At 41.0% G+C, this 21,007-nt stretch overlaps 1 protein-coding gene across 2 annotated transcripts in view; it reads left to right on the plus strand.

The window, feature by feature from the left end:
* Window positions 1-8,478: 8,478 nt before the first annotated feature.
* sema4c (sema domain, immunoglobulin domain (Ig), transmembrane domain (TM) and short cytoplasmic domain, (semaphorin) 4C) overlaps window positions 8,479-21,007 on the plus strand; it is a 118,708-nt gene continuing 106,179 nt past the window's right edge. For both annotated transcript variants that reach the window (XM_024275806.2, XM_024275808.2), the window contains exon 1: window positions 8,479-9,416. The gene's annotated coding sequence lies outside the window, so the exon portion shown is untranslated. The remainder of the gene's footprint in view (window positions 9,417-21,007) is intronic.

Below are 21,007 nucleotides of genomic sequence, written 5' to 3' on the forward strand. Positions count from 1 at the left end.
CTACCATGCATAAAAATCATTGCTTACATTAATTTAAGTGGAATCTTCTGTGGTTCAGAGCACACACGTGAGAAACTGTGTTTCTCCTCTGCGCCACAAGCATGACATGATCCTCCTAATGGGGGATGGATAGCCGGCACTAAGTCCATACGGCTCCTCCTTCATAAAAAATAAAATGAAATACTTCGGACTACCTACAATTCTAAAAGTCCCCACAATTGGAGCAATGGTGGGGAACAAGAAGGGTAGGGAAGCAATTTGGATTTGGTCTTTTTCACGGTTAAAAAACAATCTGTTTAGCTTGTTTAGCTATGAGACTTGAGACTTCACTGTTATCAAAGGGTTGAAAGTTGATCTTAACTTAAACTAAATGACTTGGACTTCCACAAAAATATTTGTGAGCTTTTCTGCACAGAATAGAGAGCAACCAACAGACTTCACCATCTTCTCATCCTTTTGTTACTGGTTCTGAGCTCTCAAACACTCCAAATGAGATGAGCAACAATTACCATAGTTTTTGCATTATAAGGCTCACTAAAAACCCAAATTTAAAAAAAAAACAGTGCGCCTTACACATGTCTTAATTCTGTTGTCAAAGTGATACACAGTGCTCTCCTAAAATCTCTTTTTTTTTAGTTCTAAGCAAGAGTTAGTATTATTGTAAAAATGCTAATGTGGCTAACGTCTAGCGGAGTAAAACTGTGTTTTTTTAACATGTTATTAGCAAAGTAGGGAGTATTCACAGTATTTTTTTTTTTTTTTTGCGGTTTCTGTCCGTTTTTCTTTTTAAGTGCTGTAACCAAAGTTGGGAGACACAGATATTGTTAATTCGCTAACATGTAGCATATTACAGTTCAGTGTGCCTTACAGTATGTGTGGGTAAATGAGAGTGTGGCTGTAAAGTCCTTTGGGATTTATAAGAGGGTAGAAAAAGGATATAAAAGTAAACAGCCATTTTTCTCACTTACCTTCATTTTATCCTTTCTACTGATTATCTACTATTAGTGCTGGACTGAATCTCAGTCTTTTCTCCAAAAAAAAAAAAAAAACCTCCAAAACAATTTTTTATCTGCCCCGCCACCAAAAAAGAGGCATCCTAAATGGATCTGGGCCCGTCTAATCACCTCTAGTATGCTGTTTTTTTTAGTCCATATCCTGATTCCCCATACGGGCTTGAAGCCACATCTCCACAGTTTTAAAGAAAGTTCTGCATTTACTTGTTTGTTTATGAATAATTCATGGTTTTATGGAGGAGTGACTTCAGCACTTTTTCTCTAAAAGGGTTATTGTTTCTCATCTACACTCCAAAGCGTGGCAGACTGGAAACAAATAAGGCCAGGATGCCTTCATGCTCAATGGAGATGGACACACCTGCCTGACGTTTCCCAAACCCCACACATCGGTCATCACTTTATAACACAAAAAAAGTAAACTTTTGGTGAAACTTTATTTGTTTAGGTGAAGCTTCCACTCTAAAGCAAATTTTCACCGTTTTAGGAAGAAGATGCCGCTGCAGAGCCGTAATTACATCCTCGATAGTGTTTAGCGTTAGCATGGCGCCGCTCGTTTTTGTGCCTTTTCCGACACCCATTAGACCGTAATTTATGCATCGACTCGGGTGAAAGCTGCAGCACTGGTGCATGCGGGAAAGTTTCTACACCCTCCCCCCTCGACTCCACTCTGTTGACGGCTGTACGTTGAATGATAAACAGAAACGCCGCTCTTTCACACCCACCGCAGGTGTTCCAACAAATAAATACATTACAAAAAAAGGCTGTAAATGGGCTGCAATCGGAGCGCTGGTGTTACTTAAACTGCAGCAGAGTTCAGCCTGAAAAGTGAGACCTTTTTAAAGGTTAGGAAGCAAAAGGCGCCGACTGAATGTAGGCTTCAAAGACACAAAAAGAAAGATAACATGTAGACACGTTTTTAGATCCAGAAAGTAAGAACTGGACGGCTTTAACAGATTTAGAATGAACTTGTTCTGCATTCTGGGATGAAAAACAACAAGTATAATGGAATTTGAGGTCAGCAGAGGATCGTCACCCATGGCTGCACAGAAAGAAAAATACAAAAAAAAAACTTTTTTAGTCAACCTTGAGGCGAAATAGTCCGTTCAAATTAATTTGAACACTTTTCTTTTTCACTTTCAGCCAATATTGACCAGAAGAGAAGCAGAAAATACTAAGTGAAGATCAAGGTCTCCTCTTTGGCTTCTTGTTAAAGTGTTTCTCCTTCAAATTCTTGAAAGCGTTGTGCTCACTGTGTGAAGAGCATCTCCCTGAAAGAGCTCTGAGCGTCATTTAGCTTTTCTCTTTTCTTTACGTTTGATAGTGACCAAGCAGGAGGATAAACACTTTTATTTTACCCCATAATTAAAATAAAGCTGAACTTCAACAATTGACTGTATATGAAAACTGGACTGAGCAAGTGTGACATCACTCAGAGAAAATGTCTTACTTTCGGCTTTTTAAAGATACGAACGCTGCTGTGTGGGAACCGGACAAAATCAGTACGCAGTGATTTGTCCAAGTTAGTCTGAGCCAACATTTCCACGGCAACCACACCCCTACTGAAAGCAAGCTACTCAAAATCTGTCTATCAAACATTTGGCATGTCCAAAGTCCGACATGTGGGTCAAATTTTACTAGCCTGCTGGCTCCTGACATGAAATCAATAATATGTGACCCTTAGCAACTTCTAAGATCTGTGTACGATTACTTGAGTGGCTAATTACGTTGTATGTGGCAACAACCTATAGGTACATGATCTTCATAGCCTTAATAAGAAGAGCCGGTTAGGTTGATATGTCAGACAAATGATGCATTTTGTGGTACAAGCACCAAATTTGGCATGGATGTACCTTAGGATCCCCTCTTTCAGAAAAGTACATGAATAATCCTAAATGTCAGCCATTTGTAAAGATGGCAACCTTAAGCCTTGTTTCCACTGAGCGGTCTGGTACGATATGGTAAGGAGTGGTACGGTACGGTCCAGTTAATTCTGGAAAGCGTTTCCACTCAGTTGAACCTCGCTTCCATTGAGCAATTTGTTGTCATGGCGCATTTGAGGTGTAGACCGCTAGCAAGTCATTGCGTCATTGTAGTGCAACAACTAGAAAAGCAACAACAATGGAGGTCATCCAGAAGCTCATCTTTTTATTGCTTTACTTTTTGTTCATCATGTAAAACAGGAAATAAATGTTCTTTGAAAGAAGATTGTGGGCGGGATTGAAACTGTAAAAACCAGAACGGTAACAAAACATTAGCTTAAATCAGTGCTATACTGGCGTTTTTTAATGTCGTTGTCACTTTCTTCCAATCAGCAGGTGTCTACAGCAGCTCTGTTCTGTTCCACTTTTCAATGGACCTACAACCAATAGGGGCCCCAAGAGGTACGGTTTGGTACTGTTTCTTGGGTCCATTTTACAATGGAAACACTCAAGGTACCATACCGGACCGCTCAGTGGAAACAAGGCTTTGCATTCACTTGTTATAAAAATATTCAATGTCCACTTGACTCAGTCTTTAGGAGGTTCTTTCAATATACTACTACATGTAAACTAAAATCTTGGATTTTCTCAAAGAGAGGATCCTAAGGTACATTCATGCCAAATTTGGTGCTTGTACCACAATTATTTTATTAACCAGTTCCACTATAAAAGGCCAAACGAGAGGAATAGATCTGTTGGTTTAGAGTATATTGTTTGAATTATGTAACTATTACTATGAATGATTACAGTGAGAATATAAGTGTGAAAAACATGAACCCAGATTTAATGTTAACAAAATGGGTTTCTACCAGCCAGACTTTTTCTTTATTTTAATTCTGGTCAGTAATTTTGGTTAAAAATGTAGTTACATAAATTTTTGTTTTATGTAAAGAAATTAGAAGTATCTCATTGCAATAGCATTTTATTTAAATAGTTCATTTGTATTTAATGCTACTGTAAGGGTCCAAATGGTAAAAAATAAAATAATAATGGCCTATATTTGTATAGCGCTTCAATATCATCCTTGAAGGCCCAAAGTGCTTTCCAGGCACAGACATTCACACATTGGTGGTGGCTCCGCTGCCAAACACTGGTTCCAACCTTCCACCAGAGGCAATTTGGGGTTCAGTGTCTGGCCCACTTCGACACATTGAGTGCCCTACCACTGCACCACGGCCGCCCCAAATGGTGAAACCACCTCCACCACCAAAGCTGATCCATTTGCAAAAAGTGTGGACACCCCTGGTTTTGAAGTCTATGGGATTTTGGCTTATTGGAGCCAGCAGGTACTTTCTGATTGGAACAAGAGGGGCAAGGGGTTACTCAATCCAGTTAGGTGTTTAAAAAGAGGTCAACATAAAATAACTGTAGACATGAGAGCATCAACAAATCTTAAAAACACACAGACAAACACTGGAAACACAAACTAAACCCCAATACTGCCGATACACAAATCAACTCTCACCCATCCCACCAACACACGGTACATCCAAACAAGCATCAGGTTTGAACATTTGTGGACAGATTCTATTTACAAAATACATTTTAAAAATAACACAATTTTAACTTCCACCATATGTGCATTCATAGCACACATTTGCAAATGCATGTAGTTTATTTGGTAATCTGTGTGTGACATCTCAGCGTCTGGTGAACTGACAGATGTTCCAGCGATCCAACATGTATTCCTGCCATAAAACTATTATCTGATCCAAACAAGTTTCCTTTAATGAGACTCTGTGATGTTTTTAGTTGCATTTGACCAAAAAAATAGTTCAATATTTTTCACGCTGAAGCGAGGAAAATCTCTGTTTTGTCTTAATCTTTAATCTTTGACTGATAATCCAGACTCTTGCGTGACAGTTTGTGTGTCTGCCCTTAACCTCTGGATTATTTGTCTGGTGGCACACCGCCTTTGATAAACATTGTGTTCTATAACAGCAGAATTAAGCTGCACTTAAAACTGAAATAGAAGTTTAGGAGGATTTGAATTTGCCTGTTTTGTTTTTTAATCAATTTGTTTTGTATCATATGTGAAAGATTATAAGTATAGACAGTTACAAACAGTTCCTCTCAATGGGTGAGTGCTCTGCAGCTTTTAGCCAAAAGTTGAATTTTGACTTGTATATTTTTGCACCAAATAGACAATTATAACTACCAAAGGAAATGCACATTAATGATTTTATACACATTTAGAAATTAGCATTAAAACCAAGGATTAATAGTGAAAAATACAAGATGTAGTGGCTAGCTGTTAGTTCAGACTGAGTTGCAAAACATTGCAGAAAACATCCTAACTGAGTTCTCACTGAGATTGACCTCCATCAGGAACTGATTCTCCCCTAAAGGGATTCTAAAATATGCAGTTAGGCTCAAATATGAGTTTAATTTTTAAGCTTGTTGCAGTCAGAACATTAAGTCACAAAAGCAACATCTATAATCTTTTTTTATATATATATTTTTGATCAAAATGAAGGACTTGAGTGGGAAGGCTGAACTGAATTCTGGTGCGATTCTTGATGCAGGCTGACTCCACTGAAAAAGTTAAGTAAAACAGAAACAGGAAGTGACATCTACACTGTGTAGCTATTACATCATTCAAGCTGGTTTGTAATCCAGCATGAGGTCATCCTGTCCGTTTCCTGCCCGATAAACCCAGAATAACGTGGGTTCAACACTTCCATGAAGAGAGGGAGTAAATGTTTACAGTGATATTTTTTATGTATTCTGTTTATCTATTTGCTATATACATAGATTATTTTAATGTTTTTTTTAATCTATATATTTATTTGTGTGATGTTCTCTCAATATTCACACCCGAATTGTAAACAAAGTTGCAGTTGGTTGAACTTCTAGAACTCTCTCTGGTGTTCACTTGTGTTGTGCCTAAAATATCAGATTTTTTGTTGAAGTTGGTTAACTTCCAGAAAAGTTGGGCTCTGGTTCACATTCTGTCTGGTTCTTCCTGTGTTATACATGTAAATGACAGCCTACTCAAACCTTTCTGGCCATCCATCCGTTCATCCATCCATCTTTCCTTCCTTTTGTACATCTATCCTTTATTCCATCCATCCCTCCTTTCATTTATCCATTCATTCATTTGTCCATCCATCTCTCCATCCTTCCCTCTATCCTTCTTTTTGTCCATCCACCCATCCATCCTTTCCCTCTTTTGTCCATCTATCCATCCATCCATCCATCCATCCCTCCATCCATCCTTTCATCTATCCATCCATCAATCTTTAGCTGAATCTATTTGAGGTCACATGGTTGCTGGAGCCTATCCCAGCTGGTGTTGGGCAAACAGGTTTGTTACAGGATCCCAAACTCACTCATTTACACCTATAGGGACTATTTAGAGACACAATGAAGTATGTTGTTGGACTGTGGGAGGATGCCAGAGTGACTTTTGGAGCTGTGTGGATGAAGGTTCTACTTCCAAAAGAACTCAGTTTTTTTCTCATTTTGACTGAAAAGGCCAAAACAAATCCCAAAAACTTTCAGAAGCATTTCAACATCTTTATCTATGAGTGAGTTGACAATCTCAAAACTCCTGGAAATGCCAAAGCTAAAACCCAATGGAAGATGACCTTTTCTCTGCCTTCAAAACATAAAAAAGATCTCTGCTCTCATATATGTTTGATTTGGGTTGGTATGATGCACTGATCCTCTTTTATCCTCTTCATTTTTGTTTTGTTTTTCTTCATTTTTTTTGTTTATGTCTGTGCTTATCTGTCTTATCCTTGTTTGTGTCTCCGTCCTGTCAAGACAGACGTCGGCCTCCTTCAGTCTGCCTCTGCTGGGAGTCACTTCCTGTAAAAACGGACTTCTTCCTGTCGCTGACATGTCTCCTTGAAATGAGAATTTGAGCTTATTGTGATGTGTACAAAAAAATACAGTATGAATTATTTGTCATGAAAACATTCTGAAAGAGGAATAAGTCAGTGAAGTAATTTTTTGTAGTTTCTGTTCAAATTGCCAAGAAGCAAAGAGTAGAAAAGGGGGTAGATAGGGGCCGCACATTTCAAGACTAGCTGTTGTGGGCACCAATGTGCAGCTAATTGAATTATTTAATTTTTGTTCCGTTGTTTACTACAATTTCCCACTAAGTAGTGGCACTGCTGTTCATGTTTACTATTGTTAACACAAAAATGTACAGATAATTCAAATTCCATTGAATTTCTGTAGTATAGTATTTCTGATTTCAGCAATGTTGCACTATAGTGTCGATTATTTGTTGCACAAAATAAGTCACAAGTTGTTTGTTTTGATTGTTTTCAAGCTAGAAAATAAACGGGGAAATATTTTCCTAAAAAATGTTTTCTATATATTGTCAGTTATTGGAGACGATTTTTTTTAAAACAATTATGGCAGTATCATGATATCATCGATATTATGAGCCGTGTATCACGTATTGCATCGTATTGTGAGGTACCCAGTGATTCCCAGCCCTACTCCAAAATCTATGTCTGGATAGCTCCAGTATTGCTCGCTTTATTCGTTGCACCGCTAATGTTACCTTGAAGTTGTGAGGGGCGTGCGGGAGAGAGTGTAAACAAAGGGATGATGGGAAATAAGAGCAGGCTTACTGTGCAACTCAGAGATTATATTCCTCCTACTCTTTAGGAACTTTGAAAAAAAACACAATTTTTAAAAACATTTTTGACTAAAAACAGCATAATCATGATTAAAAGACGACTTTAAAATAGATTCAAAGATAATTGGAGTGGGTTTTTAAATCACTGAATGTATGTTCCATTTGACAAACTCTTTTTTCACATATGTATTTTTGCTTTAGTTTGTCTCTTTTCCTTCCTTCTTAACTCCATAGCAGATGGTTCTTATGATCCTGGAGGTTTCCTCCTAATAGAGAAAGAGTGGGTGACCTAAGGTGACCCCAAAAAGACAAAGCAATCCGCCATGTCATCTGTTTGACACTTTTATGGAGCTATATTGGGGAAAATGTTTTTCGAAATCCAAATAAAAAACATTGAAAAAAATATTGGGGTTTGGCCAAAAAAATTAAATTGTCCAAAACTTTCTGTTAATCTGAAATAAAAAATAAAAAAAATCAGCTTCAAATTTTCTGTTTTTTTTTGGTTTCAAAACCCAAAATTTATATTTTTAAACCTTTTCTTTCAGTTTCAAAGCTTTTTTTCCATTTTCGAATCTAAAAAAATTCTGTTTGAAAACTTTTGGCCCTGTCGTGGTGCATTTGGGCGGAGCTTACATTAAGGACCAATCAAAATCGATGAGGGTGGTAACTTCAGTCCCAGTACATTCACTGACTCTGAGAACTTGGATATTTACAGTCAAAAATGAATTCACATTTTAGATCCTAATTGAGTGGATTTCTATTAGCTGCTACTACAGAGAGAATAGAAATATACTTTACATCAAACTCATTTTGACAGGTGACCTTTGACCTTACACCACCCATCAAGATAATGTAACATTTTTATATACATTTTATACAAATAAAACATGTTATATACAAAATTTATGTTAAAGTATGACATCACCTTGATGAATGGTGTAGGGTCAAAGGTCACCTGTCAAAATGAGTTTGATGGAAAGTATGTTCTTATTCTCTCTAGAGTTAATTTACATCTAGATGGTTATTATAGTCTAAAATAAAAAAAATAAATAAATGAGCCTTACTTTTGCAACAACAAAACTAAAGCTGCAGCAGCTGTAGTAGTACCCCCCTACCACTATACCTCCACCCCCCGTGTCGGGGCTCCCGCTCGGTGAGGCTAAAGGGCGGAGACACCCGTTTGTATGCCTTTTTTTTTCCTTTTTCTTTTTTTTCTAAAGGCAGGTCTGTGCTACGCCTCGTACCACGCGGGAACAGGCGCCGCAGCGCCCCGCCACACACACATATACATACACACGCATGCGCGCGCGCGCAGCTCGTGTCCAGCGGAGCCCGGCACGGAGACGCAGCGCGACCGCTCCTGAAGCACGGACTGCAGAAACTTCTGCCACGGAGGACGCATCTGATGACACAGGATTCAATCTCTCCTCTGCCTCTCTGTGTGTTTTTTTCCTGCTCTTTTCCCTCCCTTTTCTCCTCCTCCTCTTCTTCCTCCTCCTCTGGTTTCGTGTTACAAAGCCTTGGGAGGGAGTTGCGCGGAGAGCCAGTTATTCTGTGCGAAAACTGAATGACAGGATCATATGGTTTGATGCGCCTCATCTTTTTTTTTCCCTGTCCAAACATTTCAAATCGCAGAGGAGAAACAAGCCGCGCCGCGCGCCTATTCATCAGAAATTGATGAGGATGTGGAATAATTTATAACTCCAATTCCAAAGCGAGATAACGGAGCGCGGAGGGAGGCAGTGAGCCCGCTGGATCTGTCGGGAGAGGACGGAGGAGAGCGCAGAGCGCAGGACGCGGCGGCTGGGATCCATCCTGCATGTTGAGGTAAGTTCCAGCTTTTGGTCCAGAATCGAATGCGCCTTTTTGTGGTGCGTCAGGGGCGCGTCTGCTTTTAAAGAAAACGACCAGAAAGACCACCCCGAGCCCGGACTGAGCGTCCTGCTTTCCAACTGTTGCCATGAAGCCCCCCCTCGACTTTGATTTATCATTTTCAAATCAAAGTTGAAGCAGGATGGGCTGGTCGGAGAACTGGAAGCGAATTGTTTTCTTTTCTTTTGGATGCAACTTTATCCAAACGCACTGCGGTCATGCAGGAGCGGCCGGAAGGGAATCAACTCCTGGATCTCGCTGCGCTCCCTGCGTCCGCGTGCGCGCGCGCTGCTCCACTGGATCCACGGAGCAAAATGGAAAAACATGAAGTTCAGAGGGTCTGTAGTGAACCCCTCATGAACAACAGTCAGACTCCTAGGTTTTCTATACAAACATCATTTTTTTGTTTATTTTCCTCAAATGTTTCTCCGTTTTTTAGCTAAAATAAACCAGCAGATCCAGACTCAGCGCGCATGCTCTCCTCTCTCCTAACTAAATAAAGTAAGTAGTGGCCTCAGTTGAGTGATTATTGTAATTAGTGTGGGGGGGCTGCCTCCTCTGGACAGTCAGGAAGGACTTTTTTTCATCTCTTCTGAAATCTGATGATGGCAGAACAAAGTAGAGGCTGAAAGAATCAGGCTTAGTGTGCAGGATTTACTCTCCGATTTGTGCAGATGTGGGATTGTTTTGGGATGTGAGATGAATGGTTGGTGTGTTGACAGTGGTGGTGCTGCAGGATTGAGGCCACTAAATGAAGCTGCAGTATGCTAATTGTGCAGGTTGCCAACGTCTTGACATTTGCATTGAGGGTGGAATCAAAAGTGGGTGGAAAATCGAGCTTATTCAGGATTTGTGTGACACACACACACACCAAAACACACACACAAGCTTTGTGGCTCCAGATGTTAATGCCAGCATTGAGGGAGCCGCAGGACTCCTGCCGAATTGATCTCTTCATTGTCGGACAGACAATAGGCTCCACATCCTGAAGGCCGGCCTCCTTCCCATCTTCCCTCAGGCGCCCCTCGTCCTCACAATTAAATGGCAGACGACATCCGAGTTTCTCTTATTTCTTCTTTTTCTTCCATTCCAGCTCCAGTGCTTTTAGGGTTTTCCTAAAGATCCTTTCTCAAAGTGCTCCTAAGTGTCTGCAACCTGAGGCTCCGGAGCCACATGTGGCTGTTTGACCCCCAATTGAAACTGAAATGTGTCTATTTTTCTGTCCATGAGGCACATTCATCAAAACAAAACAGTCAAACTGTATTCAAGTCATTCACAAACATTTGAAGAATCGTATCCACCAGGATTCTGACTACAGTACCCACAATCCTCCAACAATCCATCTAGCGTTACAGCCTCATAGTCGTACTAAAACAGAGATTCACACACGCCGGATTATAAAGCGGACTGTTTCAAGGGTTTTAATTGTGCCGTATGCTCCAAAAAACACAGTAAGGGTCACTTATTAGCTTCTAATTAACTCTACATGGCTAAGTTTATGTGTTTCCACCAAAATCTATAAAATAAACTGTGTATAGTCTTTTCGTTAATTACTGCTGACATTCAACTACCTACTACAGCATTTGCTGCATTGAGATGACTTTTATTTTGAAAGGAAGTCATGTCAAAAGAAAAAAACGACTTCATATCTAGAAATAAAGGATATTTTTCTTGTAAATGTATGGTTTATTAATGCACAAAACACAATAATTAATTGAAATTTATCATAATAGTAAAAATAACACAAATACAAAAGAAAGTCTTATTTTTGTAAGACTTTTTCTGGCTCCCTCTGAGTTGTTTGGGGAGAAATTGACCCGATTGGCTCTTTAAACATTGAAGGTTGCAGACCCCTGGGTTAAAAGATGCCTTTCTGAATGTGTCGGTTTGTAATTTGTGTGATTTCTGATCCACAAAGTGAAAAATATTCCATGGAATGATTGGAAATGTCAGAGATTTTGCACAACTTCCTGTTTGGAAACCGGGGTCGACGCTGCGTCCCGGCCATGACTTCGTCCCCACGCCAGATGTGTCGCGTCTGCTGTGCATGTGTGTTTACACTGTCACGTATGTGTCACATGCATCACGTCAATGAAAGAGGCTGTGTTACCCCCCCCTCCCTCCCCCCAGCTGTGTTGACATCCCTCCTCGGTGAGCAGCTGGACGTTCAGCAGAGACGGTTGATGGAAGAGATCTTTGCTGATGATGTAATATCTGTGCCGTTTGAGGGATTGTTTGGATCCCTGTCGGCCAGAGATGATGCTTTCTAGCTTGTCGTCTCACATCACTACTACAGAGCAGCAGATGAAGCCTCAGCTTTTCCCTGTTTTGCAGATTTCAACCTCTCTTTGAAAACTTCTGCGGCGTGTTTTCCAGCAGCACTGTTTTAGTGCGTTTTGTTATCCAGATCTGAGGCCAGACGGCCAGTTTGTAGAGCTGAGGCAGATGGGACGTGTGTGCGATGGAGAGGAGCGGCGGGAGGCGGGAGGCGGGCTTGTGCCGGACAGGCTGACGTTTATGCTAACACACTCAGCAGTAATGAGTTCAGGGACGGACACACACAGAAGTCACCGAGAAATATGAAGTCACACTTTCAAACCTACAACTTGGAAAGAGTTGCATGTTAACTCATAGCAATACCTTAAATAACACACGCTGGCCAACATACCAAACACATTCGTTCAGTTTGAATCTTTGTGTCTTTTCATATCACATTTGCACCAATATTCAATATTCTCTTCAGAATGTGTTGGAACGATATTATTTGTGTAAACCATTGAAGAGTTACGGTAGTGGAAAGAATGTCAATACTGGAGCTAAAGGGTTAAAATTGTGTTTGTTTTTTTTTACACTTTTTATGTCAGTTTTCTATTGATGGAGGACATATATAAAGATAATTGAGCATTTTGTTATTCAAATCACTGAGAATCAGGTGCAAACACAAAAATACAATTTTATCGTATTTGTGATGTCTAGACAAATAGATCCATGTGCGTCTTTGTTTTCCTCATAACAGTACAGCTGGATAGCACCAATATCTTTGAGTACCGAAAAAAATATTGTCGAATTGAATTTTAAATTTTAACCAAAAAATACAGTTCCAAGAACCCCACCCCATGTACATTTGGTATCACTGTAACGCCTTAATTTTTTTTTTTTTTAGAAATCAAAATGACTTATTTCAGAAGTATGCAGAGCTCAGGAGATACTCAAGTTTAGAAATTTCCATTTCAGTGGAAGCGAGTCTTTAGAAGTGAACTTCTGATGAACTCCTGCCACCCTGCAGAAACTATGTCGTAGAAAACAAGACAGTTTTTAAAAAAAATGGCTAAGGGAAACAAAGGGATGATGGGAAATGAGGGCAGGCTTACTTACACTTAAAGATGTGCTCCCACCCACAACTCAAAGGTGAATTTCTAACAAGCTCCCTATATCCTTAAAAACTACACAAGTTTCATTATTTTGACTAAAAACTGCATAATCATAATAAAAAGAGCACTGGGAGCTCTTTGAAAACAGATCAAAAGATGATCGGAGTGGGTCTTCAAACACACAAATGGAGGTTGCATTGTCAGTAATAGAAGTCTGACGTCATCAGACAAACCTTCCTTGTCCTGTAAAGTGTTTGTCATTGCCCATCCTCAAAAAGGATGCATCATTCATGGTGGACGCCTGTTTTTGGGTTAATCCAAATGGCCTCTCTCCCATGTCGCCATCTGCTAGGTTGAGAAATAGGACATTTATTCTCCTCTTCAGCCCGTTGGACAGAAGGAATACAGAAGGTAAAAATGTAAACAAATAAAAAAGGACAACAGATGCCCAGACTACCAGAGCAGAAAGATTCACTCTAAAAAGTTCATAAAATGATTGTTAGAAGCCACTCCAGAGGCTTCAAACTGCCTACCAACAGCAGCTAATCATTCATGCTGGATGCAGCTGTTTTCCACACAGCAGCGCAGTAGAAGGTGCTGGTTTGTTCTGGTGTCACTGGAGGCTCAGCAGGACCAGACTCTGCTCCACCAAACTAAAAGCTCAGCAAAAGTTTCCCTTTCAATATTTCAACTAACTCTTCAAGTCTTTTTCCAGCTATTATTGAACCGTAAAGCAGTCTTGCTTCCACACTCCACTTTCACTCGGATATTCAACCTTCAGATGTTTCGTCTCAGCTCCTCTTGATCCCCATTAGTGTCGACTTGGCAGAGATTTTGTCCTTCTGCTGTTAAAGTGTCAAAATGTTCTCTTTCTGTGTTCGGAGCACAATGTGGATTTCTTTTCACCTGGAGCTGTTTGAAACTAGTTTACACTTGAAATGCTTGGATGTATAATTCATGCTGCAGCTTAGCATCACACTGGTGCTTGTATAGCAAACGCACCACATGTGTTCTTAGTCCACCAAACCACCGTTTATACATCTATATGAAGGCGGCACAGGTGTCACTTTTATAGTATTTTTGAAAGCAAAATAACTTTTAAATACTTTTTTTGTGGAAATGTTGCACTATTGACTGTATGTGAGAACTGAACTGAGTGACCCCTCCCCCCCGGATTCCAAACAGGAAGTACTTGCTGGTTCCAAGAAGCCAAAATCCCATAGACTTATATTGACATGTTTCTATTTATTTTTTTCTTTAAAGTAAAAGGGACATTTAAGAACTTTCCTACAGTAAAGCTGAATTAGGAAGGCTTTGTTCAGAAAGTGTTCCTTGGTGTTGAAAAGATACCCTACGAATGAGGATTTATGTAAAGACAAAATATGATCGATCTTTTTGTCCTGAAAGATAATCAGATGGAGTGTTAAAATGTAATTTTATGGAGAATAATCATGTAATGTTTCTTTTTTGGAAATAAAAGTCAGAAACGACTTCTACAAATCAACAACTTTATTTCACTGAATCTTCATGATCTGTATAAAAAACATATCTGCTAATATTTTCACTTTTTTAAACTAAATTTCTTTAAGTAGCATTTTATTTTGAAAATACATTATCAGAAACCAGATGCTTACAAATAACAACTTTTGCCTCGTTTGGACTAAATTGACTAAACTGGAAAGTGAATCGTTGCATCCCTACCATTATGCTAACCTCGGATTCTCAAACAATTGTGCTTAACTTAGAGATTTAGTATTTATTGCTTTATTACATTACATCAGGCTTTAGTGTTAGCCAAATGCCAACTTTTTCCTCAATGTTACTTGCTTATAAGGCAGCTAAAAAATGTTTTTCAGATTTTTTTTTGTTGTTGTTTTGTAATACACAAATTGACCCGAAACACAATGGTGACCCAAAAATTTAGGTTTGAACTAAATTATGGAGAATTGTATCTGGAAGTAAGCCTTTTTTTGGGTGACATCACACTCACTCTGTCCAGTTCTCACATACAGTCGATATGTTGCACGTGTGCAAATGTGAATGGCCTCACTCTTTGCTATAAGATATTCATTTTCACTTCTGATCTCAGACTTTTCCCCTTAAGTGTCACTTTTCTGTGATTTTTGTACAAGCTTAGGCTGGAACTTAGAGTCCAGACTCCTCCGGTACCAAATCTGTGCATCTGCCCCACAGTTTGGGACATCAGTCCATCACTTGCACAGACTTTGCATATTTTATGTAAGAGCCTGTCCTCAGCACGCCACTGGACTTCAAATATTCAGTAGTCTGACCGGAGTAAGTCACAGTTTACCAGAGGATGACTCTTGTCTCAGCAAATTCCCCGCTTCTAATTGTCGAAATGCTACGGATGGCAACATTTCTGCAGCGCTTGACATAAAAGCGCGCTCACTACTGCACGCCCTGCAGTCCCGTCTTAGTGGACGTGAGGCCTGCTGGGACGTTTCCACCGAACGCGGCGGCGTGGATTTACTGTTTTTTTTCTTTTGGCAGCGGCTCTGATTGCAGTCGCTCAAAGATGTGAAGCTTTTGCTCCTCAGCAACTCATCCCTCTTTGAATTTCCTCGCTCTGTCTCATCCTGCATGCCTCACCCACTCATCCCCCTCTCTCTTCCCCTTTTTCCTGCCTGCTCTGCTCAAGTCGGGCTGCATAATGAGGACGGTTTTCCTCCGCCAAAGTTTAAGCACTTATACGGCTGAACTTTAATTGAACAGACAAGTGCGTATTCAGTCAATTGTGAATTAAAATTATAGCAGGATATAGAAGAGGCTTTAAATCCCTTTGGCTGGCTTTAACAGTTGACTGTGTAAGAGAACTGGACAGAGTGAGTGCGATGTCACCCATAGAAAATGTTTTGCTACCAGATCCAACAAAATAAAATCAATTCAGTGGCTATTTATTTGATACGGACATCACCATGTTGGTGACGCCAGTAAGAAATGATTGGCTAGAGTTGGTCTGAGTCCTCGTTTCTATGGCAACCACTCTCACCAATCAAGATTGAGCTTGTTGGAAATCCACACCCCTACAACTTGAAAGTAGAATTCATGAAATCTGTGGGAATTTATTGTCGTTAACAACAATTTATTGGGGGTACCAATCAGGAAGCTGTGACCGATCAGGTAGCGACACCAAGTCAGCCGTATTGGTGTGGTCCGCAAAAAAGTCCCAGTGTGCCACGCGTGTTAATAATTTTTTAGCTTTATCATTTTTCCTTACATCACATTCATTTTTTATTTCTCTTTTCTGTAAAATTCACATAATGATTTAGTATCATTTATGGATCATAATTGATACATCTAATAATTCATTTTCCCAGCTAACCCTTTGTTGGGGAGGGGGGTCACTCAGTCCAGTTCTCATATACAGTCAGTTGTTCATGATGCTCCTTAATAGGATCCGTATGGAAAATCTAAAGTTGGATTATCAGAAGTTCGACCAGCAGTTATGTGGAATGGCCAGAATACAATGCAGTTAGGAAAACTTTCTCAATGGCTTTGAATAATGCAGCTCTTCTTAGGGGAAAATCAATAAATCAGAAAGGCCTGAAGGGAGAAAGAAAGTTTCCAGTAAAGGAAGGCAGGTGGAAAACTCCAACATGGAGCTGGAGTTCCAGGAGGCGCACTAAAGATGGCTTTAAATCTTCCTCTAAGTTTGTTTTTCATTGTGTAATTTGATCCTTCTTCTGTTGCCGCTCTCCTCCATCCCCTCTGCTGGGTGGACAAAGCGACATCCAGAGAGCTGTGACACTCAGGTTTGACGTTTTCTGCAGTGCAGCAAACGACAGCAACAGGGACCGCAGGCGTTTTCTGGGAGCTCCTGTCCTCTGCATTATTAACGAGCGGTGAAACGGAGGCGCCACTGACCTGCTTGTTTGTTCCCCTGCCTGACCACAACCGGCCGGCCGGCCGGCGCGTTCTCGCTGTCTGCCCGTCGCCCTGTTATCTCCGCACGCATCTGCCTCGCCGCTCGATAACCGGCGGCTCGCTATCGAGGCTTTTTATGCAAAGCAGGGCGGCCTAATTAGAGCTGCAAGGTTAAATGGATTTTTAGTCATCTGAGATTGAGGAAAGTTTTGATTAAAAAAAAAAAAAACGTAATCAAAAGAGTGTCAGGAAATGTTAGTCGTAGCCGGTTGCTCTTGATGTTTCTGATACCATAAGGAAAATCGGAATAATAATAATCTGCGACATCATTTGGGATTGCAGCAGATGTCCGTGCATGTGGATGCTCGCAGGTCATGCCATGCTCACACTGGCCTTGGAAAGATGCGTTCGAGCGACTGCTTTGGATGAAAAGTAAATGTGCTTATATGTGAGATTCAGACTTCTGCGTCCAAAACTCTCAAGCTACGATTCCACCCTCCTTAGCAACTGCCGTTCAACCGATCGCTTTCAATGAAAAGGCGATGGATGTAAACGCCTGTAAACCTGAGTTTCAGGCTTCCTCGTTCAAAACTCTCACGTCTAAACATCACTCGCAACTTGTTATGTCTGTCCTCAGGCTCTATGAACAAACTGAACAAGTTGTGTTTCCTTGCTGAATTGTTATTGGCGTGTTGGAAAAATAAAATCCCAATCACAAAAATTATAGAATGTGCTTGAACACCAATCAGCTAAACTTTGACCATTCAGGGAATCGGATTGGAAGTGCCGTCCTGTTGGAAAGTGATCATGAAGGACAAATTCATAATTGCAGTTTTGTCTCCGGCAGAAATGCTACGATACCAAGTCTTTCATATATCGTAATGGAGCTGTGAAGGAAAATGCCTGAAACAAGATTTGTAGGATTTCCGCCGCTTTGACATTCCGCACTTAGCACAGATGATGTTTCATCATTTGATCTAATACGATTTGATTTGAATTGATTTGAGAAAAATGAAATGCCAACCAGTTGAACTCAATCGAATCAAATCAATCATCAAATTTGATTTGATTCTTTTGGATTCTATTCGAGAACACTAAATGCCAACCAGTTGAACTCAATCATGGTGGAGAAATTCATAATCGGAATAGAGATGTGAAACAAGAAAACTGGAGCAAGATTCCCAAGATTTGCACCACTTCCACATTTCACCTCTTCCAGCTGTAGATACATGCTAGTGTTGGGTAGTGACAGTCCAGTGTGGACACCACAAGCTAAAAGCTAGACGCGGGTTCTTGAACACAACACAGGGTCTAAAGACGGACAGAAAGAAAGCTGAGCTGTTAGAGCTTTGCAAAAAAATAACAGAAACTTGAGTGAGAGCCGGTGGAGCTTTGGGGGCACAGAGTGCGGCATTTAGTATGTTTTCTGAGGCCCCTGACATGTCTGCCTGTCAGCTGTTTGTTGTGTTGTTTGCTGGAACTCAGCAGATGTTTTCTGGTTCAGCTGTCAGCGTTTCTGTTCCGTGTTCGGATCACCACGAGGATTGGAGTTTTTACTCGTCGCTCTGACTTTGGCGGCTCATCGAACCGAACGCAGAGGTACCTGACGTTCGGCAGAATTACCCTAGCGCAGCACGGCGTGTTCTCACATGCACGGGGAAATATGTTTAGTGTCAGCTCCCGCTTCTCGTTGGGAGTCTTTGTTTTGCACCGAGAATACATTAGCGTGCGCTCTCTCCGAGGTCGTGTGAGTAATGATGCAGAGGCAGTGTGTGGAAGAGAGCACGCTCTGCCCTTCTCTTCCGTGAGCTAACCCAGGCGCGGTAGTTAGTTTTTTACGACAGCCCCTCTTTTTTTGGCATTGTTCTGGTCGGATGGAGCCCGGCCTCCCCACCGTGGGACCAGCCGTTAGTGGGCAGGAAGTGCCGGGAGCACGCAACTTGAGTGCAAACACACAAGGCCGACCTCCGCCTCCTCCCAACACACATAAAGTTTTCAGAGGACAGTAAAAAAGAAAAAAAAAATCAGCTGCCCTGTGGCTCAGTAAGCTGCAACTCATACAGGAAGGAGCTGCAGCCGGTCTAATGGCCTCTCCCCGGGGTAGGCTGCACTGGAGGGCCGGGGCAGGCTTATCAACAGCAGGAGGGCCTCTACACGGCTGCCCTTAAAGATCTCCTCGGAGCTGGTGTGTGGGAGTAGCTCAGGTTTTGCAGCTCCAGCGAGGGTGAGAGTTGGCGTTTCCGGCTGGTCTGGATGAAAATGCAGATGCTGGAACAGCACGTCTCATTGAGAATCTGAAGCTGCTGCTGTTGTGTGTGTGGTGGACCATTTTACTGCTAACCAAGACGCTCTCACCAAAAAGAAAGTTGAATGAAGTTCCCACCAGTTTTTACTTCACTAAGTCTTATAGTCAATATACTTAGATGGATATAGATAGGGGACGAAGAGGTTAGTAAAATGGATATAGATAGGCTCCGCCCCTTCCCAAAGGAACTGTAAATAAAATAATAAATCAGTCAAAGTCAGTTATAAAAACTACAAAGCAACATTGACAGAAAACTCACAACTTTATGCTTAAAAAGAGACTTTACCGTATTAATCGTGTAGCCTTAGACACATCTGTCCCTATGGATACGGGCTATCAGTGGGTGTAGACCATTTGGTGAACCCATAGAGAGAAAATGTTCATTTTGATTTGCCGTTTCAAGTGATTCCACTTCCTGATTTAAGTCATTAAGCATTAAGCAGTCTAAGGAGAGTAGAAAAACCAGTAATGCTATGGTCACAAACACAACTGCACCCCACATTGGGAATGCATCAACAGAGTCTTCAAGACTTCATGTCATTTTTTTTTAAATGTTGGTCATGATTTTAGAAGTTGGCAGTTAGTCGTCGTTAGGCCCACAGAATGATCCGCTTTTTATACATCCCCTGGCTACTGAGCGGCAGGCGGCTTGTTCCACTTTACGTCCAGAGATACTTACACATCGTCCAGTCAGAGCTGCTGCCGGCAGCCGATCCTCCCTGTGGCCACCCAGCTGTCACTTGATTTTTTAATGGCGTCATCCGTCCTGTCACTGGACTGCCACCTCTCAAACTCAAGATGTACCCGGGCGGCCACTGACCGATGTTTACTTTTAGAGAAAAATCGTCCATTGACGTCCATTTAAAAAATTAAAAGCTCAGTGGCCGCCACGCGACATGTAAAAATGCAACATCCTAATTAAGACCATGTCCGAATTCCCACCCTAACCCCTAACTACTAAAAAAAACTGTATAGTGCAGGATTATATACTACTCTGGACTTTAAAAGCAAATTGGACATATGCTCACTACTTTTCTTTAGGTTTCTAAACGCCAGATATGATGTCACAGATTTTTCGACCGCAATGCATTGTGGTCTAAATTCGCTAATGTAGTGAGCATCGATGTACACTAGTTTTTCGCAAGGACTTCTGGTAAATTTGTAGTCCACTTGATTTTGGAATGGTAGATTCAGACAGCACTAGAAAACGCACTATATAGTGAGTAGGAAAGGAATTCAGACATATCCTACAAATACCACAACGCAGCTGGCTGCTGAATTTGCTGAAAAACTTACAGTTGTGCTGTGGCATTGTGGGATATGTGACTGTAGTTTAAGGTTGTGACTCTTGAGTACCACGGCACAGCACGACAACCTCTCCACCTCATATCTACTTGTGGCTAATATTATCCTTCACAATAAACTTACCACGTTCAATTTTCATGACATCCCTTGTGGTCAGCTGCTAGACACACCTGCGCTCCTCAGAAGATGGTGCCACTCATTCCTATGACCCTTAAGAGGTACAGACAACCCAAAACCCTGCAGTACCCATACAGCTACCCAAAACAAGCAAGGAGCACGACTTTCTCATTTATAAGAGACGAACGGCCCTTTGTGCAGTGATGAGTTTCGGAGGGGTAAAAATAGAAATATCTGTACGACACTGCTTCTTACCTACTTCACCCTTTTGTGTTGTTTAAGTGGATGCTACAACCTGGTGCTGTAGGAAAAAAATAGCAAGAACAAGTTCATTCTATAGAATCACCAAGACATCATACTCCTTAAGATAAAAGCAGAAGAATTGTGAAAACTAAGATTTATTTTGAATATTTCCATCCCTGAAACTCTCTGTTTAGTATCTGCAAACCACCTTACTATTTATAATCTGCTCCCCAGAGGTTTTTGATCCTCAGTCGGGTCCCTGGACTCATTTTCCTTTACATTCATGGACTCCCCCTCCTACGGTCTGCACCACACACTAA

The sequence above is a fragment of the Oryzias melastigma genome, linkage group LG9 (genome assembly GCF_002922805.2).
Source record: "Oryzias melastigma strain HK-1 linkage group LG9, ASM292280v2, whole genome shotgun sequence".
Classification (NCBI taxonomy): domain Eukaryota; kingdom Metazoa; phylum Chordata; class Actinopteri; order Beloniformes; family Adrianichthyidae; genus Oryzias; species Oryzias melastigma.